The sequence below is a fragment of the Pan paniscus genome, chromosome 16 (genome assembly GCF_029289425.2).
Source record: "Pan paniscus chromosome 16, NHGRI_mPanPan1-v2.0_pri, whole genome shotgun sequence".
In the NCBI taxonomy this organism is placed as follows: domain Eukaryota; kingdom Metazoa; phylum Chordata; class Mammalia; order Primates; family Hominidae; genus Pan; species Pan paniscus.
Window position 1 is genome coordinate 38,320,393 of NC_073265.2, and position 14,604 is coordinate 38,334,996.

The following is a 14,604-nucleotide window of genomic DNA, read 5'->3' on the forward strand; positions in this document are numbered from 1 at the left end:
TTAGCCCATCACCAAGTCCTTTCATTCCTATCTCCTTAATAGTCTTCAAATCTGTCCACTGTTCACTGTTCTCAACCCCTCTGCCCTTGTCTCAGGGCAGACCACTGTTATCTTCGCCTGAATTACCGCCGATTCTGAAGGTTACTCTCACAGCGCAGACCTAGAGTCACTGGGTTCAAATGCCAACTTGCTCCTTATGAGCTTAGTGAATTCTCTGTGCCTAAGTTAAAAGTGCTTTTCTGCCAAGATTATTGTGAAGACAAAATGCAATGAAATAAGTGGAGCATTTAGCACAGTTCTGGTTTTTAAAAATTTTTTTTTCTTTTTTCTAACTTCCATAAAATCACGTGCATTGATTTTTTTGTTTGGAAAATCTTTACTTCTACTTACAAAAAAAAAATAATAAGTGTAAAACAGCCTTAGGCAGGTCCTCCAGGAGATATTCTGTAAGGCATTGCTATCATAGGAGATGACAGCTTCATGCGTCATCTGCCCTTGAAGACCATCCAGTGGGACAAGACGTGGAAGTGGAAGATGGTGATGTTGATAATTCCGACCCTGTGTAGGCCTAGGCTAACGTGTATGTTTATGTCTTTGTTTGTAATGAAAAAGCTTAAAAAGTTAAAAAAATTAAAAAATGTAAAAGTAGAAAAAAGCCTATAAAGATATAAAGAAAGAAAATATTTTTGTACAGCCATACAATGTTTGTGTTTTAAGATAAGTGTTATTACACAAGAGTCAAAAAGTTGAAAAAAGTTTAGTTTTTATATAAAATAAAAAAATTTACATTGAGCTGAGGTTAATTTATTACTGAAGAAAGAAAAAATTTTGCGTAAATTTAATGTAGCCTAACTGTACGGTAGTTTATAAAGTCTATAGTTGTGTACAATAATTTCCTAGGCCTTCTCATTTACTTACTGCTCACTTACTGACTCACCCTCCTAGATCCAATCATAATAAGTGTCCTATACAGGTGTATCATTTTTTATATTTTATACCATATTTTTACTGTATTTTCCTATGTTTAGACACACAAATACTTATCATCGTGTTACGATTGCCTACGGTATTCAGAACAGTAACATGTTGTATAGGTTTGTAGCCGAAGAGCAATAGGCTATACCGTACAGCCCTGGAGTGTAGTAGGCTATACCATCTAGGTTTGTGTAAGTACACACCACGCTGTTTGCACAGTAAAAAAATTACCTAATAATGCATTTTGCAGAACATATCCCTACTATTAAGTGGTCCATGACCGTATACATATTTTGTATATCTAATATATGTATAAACGTTAGGAACCTAAGCACAACCCACTGAAATGAGTCAATTTGACACTCATTTGCTTCCTATGTGCTAGGGTGGTGGGAATGTGGCTGTGGAGAAATCATCCCTGCCTTTGTAGAGGCAGACATTAAACAAATAATTATACAATATTAATAATAATTATTATTATTTATATACCACTGATGAAGTGCTATGGAGCTCCGGATCTTCCATAAGAAAGTAAAATTTAAGGTGATGCCTGAAGGCCAAGGAGGAGTTAACTCAATAAAAAGGCTCTTTAAAGAGCCTAGTGCCCAGAGGGAACAGTGTTCCAAGACCCTAAGGCAGAAAGGAGAGGAGGTGCAGGCAGACCAGGCTAGTTGGAATACAGTGAGTAAAGGTGATAAGATTCAGAGGGGAGAGAGTGAGCAGAGGGAAAACCATACAGGGTTTGAAGCCACAATTATGGTTGGAGGCTGCGTCCTAAGAACAGTGGGAAACTATTGAAAGATATTAAGTAGGCAACTGATGTGGTCAGGTTTGAATTGAAAAAAAAAGAAAAAAACCCAAAAAACTCTCTCTGGCTGTCATGTAAGTGAATGGATCAGAAGGGACAATCTGAAAGTGGCTTGACCAGGGAGGAGAGTATTGCTATATTCCAGGTATGGTAAATAGAAAATGCAAAATATTTAGCTCTTTGTAGACATACTCCATGTGGCTATGGGCAATGCAGAAGTGGCAAAAGAAAGAGGAAAAGCATGTGGAAATGGCAGGAAATATGAGCAGACAGTTTATGGCATGATAAAGCTGAATAAATTGATATAGATTTTGATACTAATGCATTTTAAATAATACCACTTTTGTAACAATGATAATAATAAAACAATAACCATAGTAGCTTAATATTTATTGAGTACTTACCATGTGCTAGATAACTGTTCTATGCTCTTTATATAAATTAATTCATTTCATCCTTGTTCCAGTCATTTATTGCTTCTTAACAAACCACCTTACAATTTAGTGCTTAAAACAACCACAATATATATTTTGCTCCCAAATCTGCAGCTTGGGCAAAGCTTAGGGGTTGAGGGGAGTTCATTGCTACTCCACTTGGTGTCAAAGTGTGACAAAGTCTGACTTCCAGCTTAAAGTCTGAGAGCTGGAATCTCTGAATCTTGCTCACACACATGCCTGTGATTGATGCCAGCTGTGTGCATTCTTCTACTATTACACTCAACACACTATATTGCAATGTTTTTGTTTAAATGTCTGGTTCTCTGCTAGACCTTAAGCTCCTCCAAAACACGAAATAAGTCTTATTTATCTTTGTATCACCACTGTTTGGGGCACCATCCACACAGTGGGTGCTACACAAATGTTTATAGAGTAATGAACAAATGAATAGTTCTGATCTTCACTAATAGAATATTTTCCTTCCCCAAATGCTTACGGGAAATTCTCCATCTTCTATTTGAACACTCATAGTGACTGGATTTTTATAACTTTGCAAAGCTACTATTTCATTAGGAAGTTTTCCTTGATCCTCAGCCAAAATCTGCTTTTGCATAACTTTTACTCAGTTGTTGTAGTTAGGATTCATAGAACCGCACAGAATGAGTCTAAATTAACATAAGACATAAGACATCATTCCCTCTAAGTTAACATAAGACATAAGACATCCATTCCCTCTAAGCTAAACACCCTAGTTCCCATTTCTGGGCCTTGTGGATATGGTTTCCATGATTACCTCACTCTAGATGCATTCTCAGATTGTCATTGTGGTTCACAGAGGTCCAGAACAAAATGCCCGGAGAAATATTAATGGTGAGCCTGTGGACAAAGGAACAAAGTGGGAGAGAAAACCATTCTGAAACCGTCATAAGCAAGTGAGCTAAAAAAGGAAGTGCAGGATGGGAGTGTGGATCGAGGACAGGATGAGTGGGAGACCAAATTCTGTCATGGACCTTCTCTGGATAGGCTGCCTCTCTGTTGAGAAGTGGAAGGAGAATGTCTAAGAAAGTAATCTGAGGCAGTGACTGAATGGAAGTGGAGAAGGAAAAACAGGAAAAGTGGGGAGGTCATTGAAACCCAGTTGCCCACTTCCATCTGAAAATAACCTTTTTTCAAAGCATAGTTTATATTGATCATGTACGTAAGAATCTCATAACCCGTGGGTTAACATGCTATGCCGGAGCTCAGCTCCGTAACTATGGAATCTGCATTCTTCACAAACTCTAAGGTAATTCTTAAGTGTGTTGAAAATCTTGTTTTAAAGAGTGAGGTAAGGTGGGAACTACTCATATGCAGGTTTAGAAGACTGTTTTTGAAATGTTATGTTTTGCAAAGCAAAAGACTCTCATGTTCTTCAGAAATGTCCTGGAAATATAAAAAGCTCCAGCCTAAATGTTCCGTTTGCGTAAGTTCCAGCACATAGGTCCTTTTCCCAACCCATAAGGGCCTGAAAAACAATTTAAAAAGAGCTGCCTTTGTCAAAAGATCCTATCACAATAACTCTCAGAGTAAGGCCTCCCATCCGTAACTCCCTCCAGCCCTCCCCCAGAAAAATAAGCAGTTGAAGAATTCAAACTCATGATACATTTTTTCCATTCCAACTCCACAGCTTTATAGAAATATTAAATCCTTTCTCCTTTTCTACAGATGGATTTGAAGACAGATTTTACAATAAATTTTTAGTTAAATAATGAGTAAAAAATGTGAAGTATAGTTGTAGCAAAGACTCTTTTTGCTTAGAATTAGAAAGAAGCTAAAATGAAATTTAGGCAAAAAATATGGTTTGTGCTCTTTTAGGAAAATGTTTAAGTACCCTTACGGAGTGTCCCAGGTAGATATTAGTGCTTTTTTTTTTAATGAAGTTGCAACAAGTGAAAATCTAACATTATTACACAAAAATATAAGGACAAACTTTTCATATGTGAAAAGATTTTGCCTTAATAAAATAATTCAGCAGTAGCGTTTCTTTAGATTTCTTCTCTGACCTTTAGCCTATCTCCCCAAAGCATTTATTTACAGAGCAGAAGGAAGATCAATGAGAAACAGATTCTTTTAATGAGATAATGTCAAGGGAAGAGCAGGCTGAAATGGGGAGAAGGCATTGGTGATAATTTTACCACAAGTTATTGGGGGGGAAAATGGATTTAAAGTGGATTCACCTACAGCCTTTCAGAAGCACTGCTTTAAACAGAAACACAGACTACTGCACTCACTCACTGACTCTTCAAATGTTTATTAAGATCACCTATTGTATGTCAAATGGAGATATAGAAGTTGCCAAGACAGACACAGTTCCTCCCTTCAAGATAGAGTTCATAATACCAGGGATCAAGGCATTTAGTTATAGTTGTGATAAATATAAAGGAAAAGTGCAAAATGCTTTGAGAATGAATTTATCATCATTACAATATTGAGCTAGAGGTTAATCTTAAATGAGGGGACAAATTTAAACAATTTTTCCCAGGCTTCAATGTGGGCTTTCTTCTTTAAGTTTTTGAAAATGGTTTGGGAGAGTGATTTTTCAAAACATGTATTGTTGGCTAAAGGTAAAACAGGGAGTGAGTCCTGTAGATTGTTTGCAGTCAGCTACAACTCGAACTCCTTGTTCTGCTCTTTCCCCACCTCTCATTGCTGCACTTGACTAGTAAAAAACAACCACCACCACCACCACCACCACCACCATCTATTGTGTGTCAAAGCCTGGATGTAAAACTCAGATGAAGAGATGACTTACTGCTTTCCAGTGACTTTGCTTTGCTGGTGTAATTTCCTACAAGATCCTTCTCTGAGGGCAAGGACATTCACATTTATTGAGTGCTGATTCTTTTGGAGGAATTGGATCAATTTTGCTCAGCAATCCTAAGATGGGTGTATTTGCAAATGAGAAAATGAAGGCTCAGAAAGACAAAATAATTCATTTCAAGTCAGCTGCGCCTGTTCCTGTCACTACACTAAGCTAGAAAATGGAGGAGGGGAGAGGGTGACAGATAAAACACAAGTTTGACCGACAATTAGTTTATTGTTAGCAAAGCTAATGGGTTGAGCCAAACCTAATTAGAGCCAACAAAATGCCGCCTTTTTATCAAAAGTAAACGCAGGCTCTGTAGATGAAAGAATAACTGGAGTTTCTTGAGCGAGAAATAGTAGTTGAGATTTTGTGTGAAAAATAGCTTCTAATAAAATTAGATTGTACCAAAATGCATAAGAAGACTGAGCATTGCACTCAAGCACTTTTTAAGATGTTTATTTTACCTTCAGCAAAGTTTACAATAGATAACGAGGTAAGATTGTAGAGAATTTATTTTGTGAAATAGAAGAAATTGTGCAATGCCAGTTTACACAACCAAGTTAAAGTTTTTAATTCTAAGCAAGGAATGAGGGGAAAAGCTAAAGTAATTAGACCAGAGAAATTATAGAAAACTAGAGATAAGCTGAATATATAGTGTTAGTTAACAAACAGTAATGTGAAAGATCAAGATTTGTTTCCTCCTGGATAATCAATCAAGAACAGAAAGAAACAACTACCAAGATTGGTAAATTCTAGTCTTAGCTCTGCTACATCTACTCAATGAAGACCAGATACATGTCAGTTAATCAAAAAAGTTTGAAGATAGTATAAACATTCAAAACAATTGGTGAGAGTCAATTCATTTTAAATTCAAACCCACCAGGGTCTCATCATTCAAGGTGACCCACAGGAAGGTAGGCTGTGGTGGAAACAGACTGAGATTCACCTTGAAATTTTATTCTCCACCAAACTGTCACCGTTTTTATTTAACTTATTGTGCCTTTATCAATAGAAGTGAGGAAATGCTAAGTATATATTTGTATATATAGAAGTATATATTATATATTATTAATATGTTGTGAAAAAAATATATATTTGCACAACATTATAAGAAAGGTTCACTTCTATATACAAAAGAATACAGTTTTAGAGAGTCTTCAACAATACCATTCTGTTGAACTAGCTACAAGAAATTCTTTTCAATGATAATTTTGCTAGCAAATTATCTTACAAAAGACCGATTTTTCTATATAAACATGCCTGATGGTGATGAGCTCATCACCATTCTTTTATTCTACTACCAAGTAGCAATGACCTGTTACTCTTCTTCCTTTCTCCACTAAACATCTCAGTCACTTCCTAAGCAAAAGCAGATCTAAACTCTTAAGCCATTCACCAAACAAAATAATATTGTAGAAGGCTTAGACAATTAAAAGAGAAAATAATTTGAGATTAAATTTCATATAGGACATAACCTACTTTCTTCTGTATAATTTAATATCTTTAATTTATTTACTAGATATCATATCACGTCTGCTCAGCCTCTAGTTCCTATCAACTTGTGTAAGAATTCTAGTAATTCACCCAGAACAATAGAATCCTAGTTCAGTAAAACAATGTGTATATTATTTTAAATATACATGACATATTTCTGAAAACATTAAAATGAATTTGAGTTCATGTGCCTCATATAGTCTTTTCTTTCCTTTTGAAATGGACTCTCCTGATTGCCTTTTCAATTCTCCTTCAACAGAAAGTAAGAAATGAATAGCAGAAGGAGGTAATTGATGATGGACTTTTAAATATCCCAGAAAGCAGCAGTCTACATAATTTCTTTCTTTCTTTTTTTTTTTTTTTTGAGATGGAGTCTTGCTCTGTTGCCCAGACTGGAGGGCAGTGGTGTGGTCTCAGCTCACTGCAAACTCCACCTCCCGAACTCAAGCGATTCTCCTGTGTCAGCCTTCCAAGTAGCTGGGATCACAAGTGCACACCCACACCCGGCTAATTTTTGTATTTTTAGTAGAGACAGAGTTTCGCCATGTTGGCCATGCTGGTCTCGAACCCTTGACCTCAGGTGATCCATCCACCTCGGCCTCCCAAAGTGCTGAGATTGCAGGCATGAGCCAGACCAGTCTATATAACTTTTAAACAGATGCCCATGAATAAGAATGGCTCTTCAATGTGACAGCACTCAATCAGAACTCTTTCTGTTCAGTATGGAATGATAAATTAATTGATTTAAAATGATCAGATTACTAATAAGTATAATAATGATTACATTATTGACTTAAACCAGAATTTTAGGTGGTTTGCAAAAATACATAAAATACCCATGACAGAGTTGTAACAAAGAAATATAGTGAAAAAAATAATAAAGCCTGCCATGAGATTAGTACATGTGCCTTAAAGTCCTACATACTTGCCAGAGCTGGGTCACAAACTGAGTCTGATCTTTCTTACAATTGAGGGGCCAGAGTCAGTTACCTGATTCACAGGATCTGTGAGACAGAAACTGGTGAAACACAGCCACTCAGATCTGCCTGGGAGGCTGACACTTCGCTTGAATCAGATGTGATAGGTTGACTGAGTGACCCTCAGTCAACATTGGGACATGTCAGTGATCCAAGGCCAAATGTTCTATGCCATGGCAGCACAGCTGAGATAACACTGGTGGGGAGCATTTTTTTTTCTTTTTTGTGAGACGAAGTCTTGCTTTGTCGCCCAGGCTAGAATGCAATGGTACAATCTCAACTTGCTGCAACCTCCGCCTACCGGGTTCAAGGGAGGATATTATTTGGGTGACAAGGATTCTCCTGCCTCAGCCTCCTGAGTAGCTGGGATTACAGGTGCCCGCCACCACGCACAGCTAATTTTGTTTTGTATTTTTAGTAGAGAAGGGGTTTCACTGTGTTGGCCAGGCTGGTCTCAAACTCCTGACCTCAGGTGATCCGCCCACCTTGGCCTCCCAAAGTGCTGGGATTACAGGCGTGAGCCACTGCACCCAGCTGGGAGCATTTTTAAAGCAAGTTTTATCAAATTACAAAAGTGAACACATAAGAAAATTCTCCATAAACACCCATAGAAAACCTAACCATCAGCAATAGATTTGTTGGTGAAGCTTTTAAATTGTTTGTGAAAGGTATCCCTGGGTAGGTATCTGAATGAAATCCTTGCTGAATGCAGTTATTAAGTTTCAGCCAGTGGTATTTTGAGAGATAGCTACCAAAATGGACCACTTTGGCCTTGGAATAATTGGCAGTGCTATGCAAGCATAGCCCTGCCTAGCATCTCATGACAGAACCAGTTCATAGGCAACCAAAGAAAATGTAATCTCCTGTCTTCCATAGCTGGATACTCATGCTGAAGGAACAACAGCCCACCACTTTGAGGTGGGTGCAGGAAGCTGTGTGTGGTTGCTGGGTATGTTAGTGTTAAGCCTGCATTCAGAAGAGATAACGTGTACAAGTTACAGGCCTGAGGAGTGGAGAGACAAGAAGCCGAGGAGGGGAGTTACAATCACAGGCATTGTGTTGAGCTCAATGCTATGTGTGACTTCTTATGGTGCTTGGTATAACAGATTTTGTGGGGGTGCTATGAAAAAGCTTTTCATCCTTCGAAATAATTAAATAAAAAGGAGGATGGTCTGGCACGCTGCATAACTCTGGGGAATTTGTCTGCTCTGGAAAAAAGCAGACAATGTCCTGAAAATAGGACATTGACTACAATATGACTTATGAAATGTTAAAGATTTTCTTAAATTCCACTTTAAGGAATTTGCAAATCCTCAGTTTATAATTTTAAACAATGACATCCAAGTAGGATGGACAAATGCCTTCAAATTTTTAATTTAAAGAGGTGGCATGGAGGATGAAGTCAGGAAGACCCTAATAATGTAGGACAAAGAACTAAAGGAAAAGGAAAGAATGCTTCTTTTTATCATGTCTAAGGCCTTACCAAGAATATAGGTTAAAAAGACGCAAGAGTCAGAACTGAATATTTTGTTTGCTTGTTTTGAATATGCTTTGGGTGGAAGAATTCTAGAACTTAACTTGCTATTTTTTCTTATTTTAGTTAATGGTTCCGATACTTATTTAAGAATGTATGTATTGGTGAACCTGAGTTACTTTCCCTCCTCTGTGGTCAGGAAGGAAAGGATTGCTTTAAAAAAATTCAAACAGGGCTGAGTATGGGGGGGTCACACCTGTAATCCCAACACTTTGGGAGGTCGAGGCAGGAGGGTCACTTGAGCCCAGGAGTTCGAGACCAGCCTGGGCAACAAACTGAGACACCCCCCACCACATCTCTACATTAAAAAAAAAAAAAAGAAAATAGCCAGGCTTGGTGGTGTACACCTGTGGCCCCAGCTGCAGGGGAGACTGAGGCAGGAGGATCACTTGAGCCTGGGGGGTCAAGGTTGCAGTGAGCCATGTTTGCACCACTGCACTCCAGCCTGGGCAATGGAGCGAGACACTGTCTAAAAAAAAAAACAAATCAAACAGATGATGTCCATGGTTATGTTTTTCCAGTAGTAAAAATACCATCCCTAGCTACAGCGTATCTTAAACTGTGTCATGTGATGCTCTGGGTTGATTGGTTTCTTAGCTGGGCTAAAACTAAATATGGCTTTGTTGTAAAACAGATTCTTTCACAGTCCAGCAGGCATTTGCCGTGTAAGACTTTTATTTAATAATCTGCACACAACCTTAAGTTCAAAGTAACATGGATAAATAAAAGTCAAAAAAATTTTCAACATTGGCCAGGCGTGGTGGCTCACGCCTGTAGTCCCAGAACTTCGGAAGGCCGAGGCAGGTGGGTCACCTGAGGTCAGGAGTTTGAGACCAGCCTGGCCAGTATGGTGAAACCGTTTCTACTAAAAATACAAAAAATTAGCCGGGCGTGGTGGTGGGAGCCTATAATCTCAGCTACTCGAGAGGCTGAGGTAGGAAAATCACTTGAACCCGGGAGGCAGAGGTTGCAGTGAGCTGAGATCGTGCCGTTGCACTCCAGCCTGGGCAACAAGAGCGAAACCCTGTCTCAAAAAAAAAAAAAAATTTTTTTTTCAACATTAAAAGAAATGCTTAAGTTAAAAAGATTATAAATGTTTCAACCTTTTTTTTTTTTTTTTTTTTTTTTTGAGGTGGGGTCTCACTCTGTCACCTAGGCTGGAGTTCAGTGGCAAGATCTCGGCTCACTGCAACTTCTACCTCCTGGACTCAAGCGATTCTCCTGCTTCAGCCTCCCGAGTAGCTGGGATTACAAGTGTGTGCCACCACACCCGGCTAATTTTTGTATTTTTAGCAGAGATGAGGTTTTGCCCTTTTGTCTAGGCTGGCCTCAAACACCTGACCTCAAGTGATCTGCCTGCCTCAGCCTCCCAAAGTGCTGGGATTACAAGTGTGAGCCCCCTCTCCCAGCCTTCATTAGTTTTTAAAAATGTCTTTCATCAGATTAACTACATACTTTGATTTTAATTTGTTATTTTCCATAATTTTACTGATATGTAGCAATAATTAGGCCATAATCAGTTCACTTACTCAAAAATATTTGTGGAGGGTCTATTATATATAAGCCACCATGCTGGCCTTGAAAAGCAGGGTTGGGTGCTGGGGTAATGGTTAGCTTATTTTCCTTAAATCATAGGGAGTTAGATAGTAACACAACTGCTACCAAAAAAATATTTTATGCAAAGGTTGTCATTTACAGAGCAGCCCATTCCTCTGCCTATAGCAGTAATTAAAATAAGTTATTTCTCATTATAGCCCAATATCTACTTCCCACTGGGCTCCTAATTTTAACTTTTAAAGCAACACCTTGCAAAGCCAATTTCTCTTTCTCTGAATCCATTTTAAATACTTGAAAACAGCTATTTTCTCCCCGCTAAGTCTTCTCTCATCTACACTAAAAATTCCAAGTGATGCAAAATTTTTTGGAACCCAATATAAAATTTTATATCAATTACTGCTAAATTTTACTTTATTGCTTTCATCAGCTAGCCCACTTTGTGGAAATATTTAAATATTTATTCTAGATTCAGTGTATTAGACACCTAAGTTTATCTTCCTGCCTTTGAAATATACTGAGAAAACATTTAAGAATTTTAACAGTAGGAGTCATCTTTCTTTTCCAGTTTAAAATAATAAAAAAAATAGGATAGTGAAGATAAAATTATTTAATCTATTTAAAAAATGTCTCAGCTGGGCATGGTGGCTCATGGCTGTAATCCCAGCACTTTGGAAGGCCAAGGCCAGAGAATCACTTGAGGCCAGGAGTTTGAGACCAGCCTGGTCAACATAGTGAGACCCCATCTCTACAAAACATTAAAAAAATTAGCTGGACTTGGTAGTGCATACCTGTAGTCCCAGCTACTTGGGAGGTTGAGGCTGAAGGATGGTTAAGCCCAGGAGTTCAAGGCTGCAGTGAGCCATGATTGGTCCACTGTACTCCATCCTGATGGCCAGAGTGAGATCCTGTCTTAAATAAATAAATAAACATTTCTCATGTGAACCCATCTGAAGTATTTTTTATTTTTAAATGACACATAAAAGTCATATATATGCAAAAGTGTTTTGTTTTTTAAGTATCTGAAACACATGTTTTTTTATTCTAATAAGTAGTGACAGATGTTTTACTGTCTAAAAATATTTCCAGAATAATCAGATTAAGCTCATGAATTAGAGATGATTTCTTGTAACTTCATAAACATTAGTTTGGTTTGTCAAATAATAAAATAAGTTCAATTTTTCAGTGATACAAATTTGAAATATGCTATATTATGACTTTAAATAAACCTCCAAATATATATGTTATATATATTATATATTTTATATATTTATATATATATATATACACACACATCCATTTTTTTTTTGAGTCATGGTCTTGCTCTGTCACTGAGGCTGGAGTGCAGTAGCACGATCATAGGTTGCTACAGCCTTGAACTCCTGAGGCACGAGCCTCTAGCTTTTCCCCCTCCCCTCCCCTCCCCTCCCCTCTCCTTCCCTCCCCTCCCCTCCCCTCTCCTTCCCTCCCCTCCCCTCTCCTTCCCTCCCCTCCCCTCTCCTTCCCTCCCCTTCCCTCTCCTTCCCTCCCCTTCCCTTCCCTTCCTTCCTAGAGACAAGGCCTCACTAGTTGACCAGGCTGGTCTCAAACACCTGGCCTCAAGTGATCCTCCTGCCTCCATCTCCCAAAGTGTTAGGATTACAGGTGTGAGCCACTATGACCAGTCCATCTATCTTTAGGTTGTGAAGAGTATGCTTTAGGATTTTTCCAAACAATACTAATATACTTTTTTTTTTTTTTTGAGACAGGGTCTCACTCTGTCACCCAGGCTGGAATGCAGTGGTGTGATCTCGGCTCACTGCAGCCTCGACCTCCCAGGCTCACATGATACTCCCACCTCAGCCTCCTGAGTAGCTGGGACTACAGGCACTCACCATCATGACCAGTTAGTTTTTGTATTTTTTGTAGAGACGGGGTTTCACCATGTTGGCCAGGCTGGTCTTGAACTCCTGAGCTCAAGCAATCCATCTGCCTTGGTCTTTCAAAGTGCTGGGATTACAGGTGTGAGCCACTGTGCCTGGCCAGAAGCACTTTTAAAATAAGTGAATTAGGTTACATAATCTCTAAGGTCACTTCTAGTTAAAAAAAAAAAAAAAAAAGAAATATTTTCTTATCAATTGAGCTACACTTTCAGTGGAGAGTTGGTGTACCCTATTTTAAAAAATGCTTTTAAATGATGATTCTGGAATTTTCATATGAAAACAATTCTGTTACAACATGAATAACTCAGTTATCTATGAATACTTGGTTAAACCTTATCAAAATGTCAGAAGAATCTGCTAAAACTCTCAATGTAATACATGACCTGCTGTTCTTCAGAAAGACAACAGATAGAGACATTTTGATTTTTGTCATTATTTGATTTTGATTTTGTACTGTAAGACACACTTCAAATGTGCTAGAAAAAATATTGCTGAAGTTATAGAACATTTTGTAGCTCTTAGCTTGATAAATAGCAGGAAGTAGAGAGAAGTTAGCATTCACCTTCTCTTTCCAAGACTCTGTCACCAAGCACTCCTCCTCCCTACACTCTTCAAGCCTGCCTCTCAAGAGAAGCCATCCAGAGCTTCCTTAGGTACAATGCTACTTTCTTCCAGTTCTACCTTCCACACAGGCCCCCTTTGTGTTCCCTGAATGAACGCTTCCTTCTTGGGATCATACCCAGACGCAAAGCTGTCATCAGAGAGTGGACCAGGATCTTCCCCAGCTCTGTCTCTCAAATGACCAGTATGCTGGTATTTAATGAATGTGACAATGATTTGGGACCACTAGTGTTATACCTGTGCCTTAGCTATTCATCTTTGCTACTTTCGAGGGGAGTTGGTGCTGTTGCTCCTGAAAACTGAAATGTGGAAGGATCCAGAGACTACTTAGCTAGATCTGCCCAAGTACTTAACCCCTCAGGCCCTCCCAAACTGCTGCTCAGCTTTGGCCTGGCTCCAGAGGGGCAGGGCAGACCTGGTTCTCCTCTGAATCCAGGCATCTCTGGGAAAAGAAATCCAGATTAGGATCCAGTTTGTTTCAAAGGAATCTTGAGGAGAGATGAGAACCAGGTCTTCTCTAGAGTCAGGTTTCGGTTTACTTCTGAAAAGCCTGGTGCTGGACTACAAGGCTAAGACATGGTGTCTGATTCGGGTTCTGCCACTGATGTGCCCTTGGATAAGTCATCGCTTCTCTGGGATTTAGTTTTTTCATTTGCAAAATGACAGTTCAGTTTTCATGACTCCTTCCATTGTACCATCTGATCATTCAAGCAGATCAAAATCTACCTGCCGAGCCAGAACTGAATAAACCACCCCACACCAGACCCTACCTCTTTTCCCAGTGCTGGAGGACAAGGTAACATTTGTCCTTCATGTTAAACTGGTTACGTCCACATAAATGTTTTTATTTGTGTCTGTATTATTTGCATTTGTATTATTTTGCTATTCTCCTTGCAGATAAGATACTGTTGAATTCACTCCAGCTCACTTGGTACAAGATATTCCTTTAAGAGGGAGAGAGTAGCAGCTGTATTTGGTATTTTCACAAAGAAAATATTTTCCAGTAGAAGAGGCCAATATGTGAGAAGATAAGTCAGGTTGTCCTACATAGCTATAATCTCCAATTGACTTTTTTTTGACATAATTGAAAAAACAGACAAAAACTCTGAACAAGAACAACAAAAGGTAACTTTATTTGCTCCCTTATGCCCCTGCTATTTTTTTCTCTTCTTTTAGCTCTTACAGCACCCTAAGTTTTCATATTTCCCTGGATTCCTTTTGTCACAGGAAAAAAGCACATCTCACAGACTAAGTTCTCTGAGCTGAGCTGAATGTGTTGTCTCTCCAGAATAATTCATCATTAAAAACCACAGAATGGCATCTCTTGACAGGCAAAGAAACATTAGAATACAAATTGTTAGAGAAAAATCATTCTCCCCTTTCTCTTACACTGCTGTTAGCATTTTAATTGCTGCTAAACTTTTTTTCTTTGCTTAG

The 14,604-nt window shown here is 38.6% G+C and overlaps 1 protein-coding gene across 1 annotated transcript in view; it reads right to left on the bottom strand.

The window, feature by feature from the left end:
- The window catches only part of SECISBP2L (SECIS binding protein 2 like), a 96,641-nt gene extending 91,491 nt beyond the window's left edge, over positions 1–5,150 (bottom strand). Inside the window, exons 1-2 of the mRNA XM_034938731.3 lie at positions 5,012–5,150; positions 3,014–3,096 (exon numbers count right to left, since the gene is read on the bottom strand). The gene's annotated coding sequence lies outside the window, so the exon portion shown is untranslated. The remainder of the gene's footprint in view (positions 1–3,013; positions 3,097–5,011) is intronic.
- Between the last annotated feature and the right edge of the window lie 9,454 nt (positions 5,151–14,604).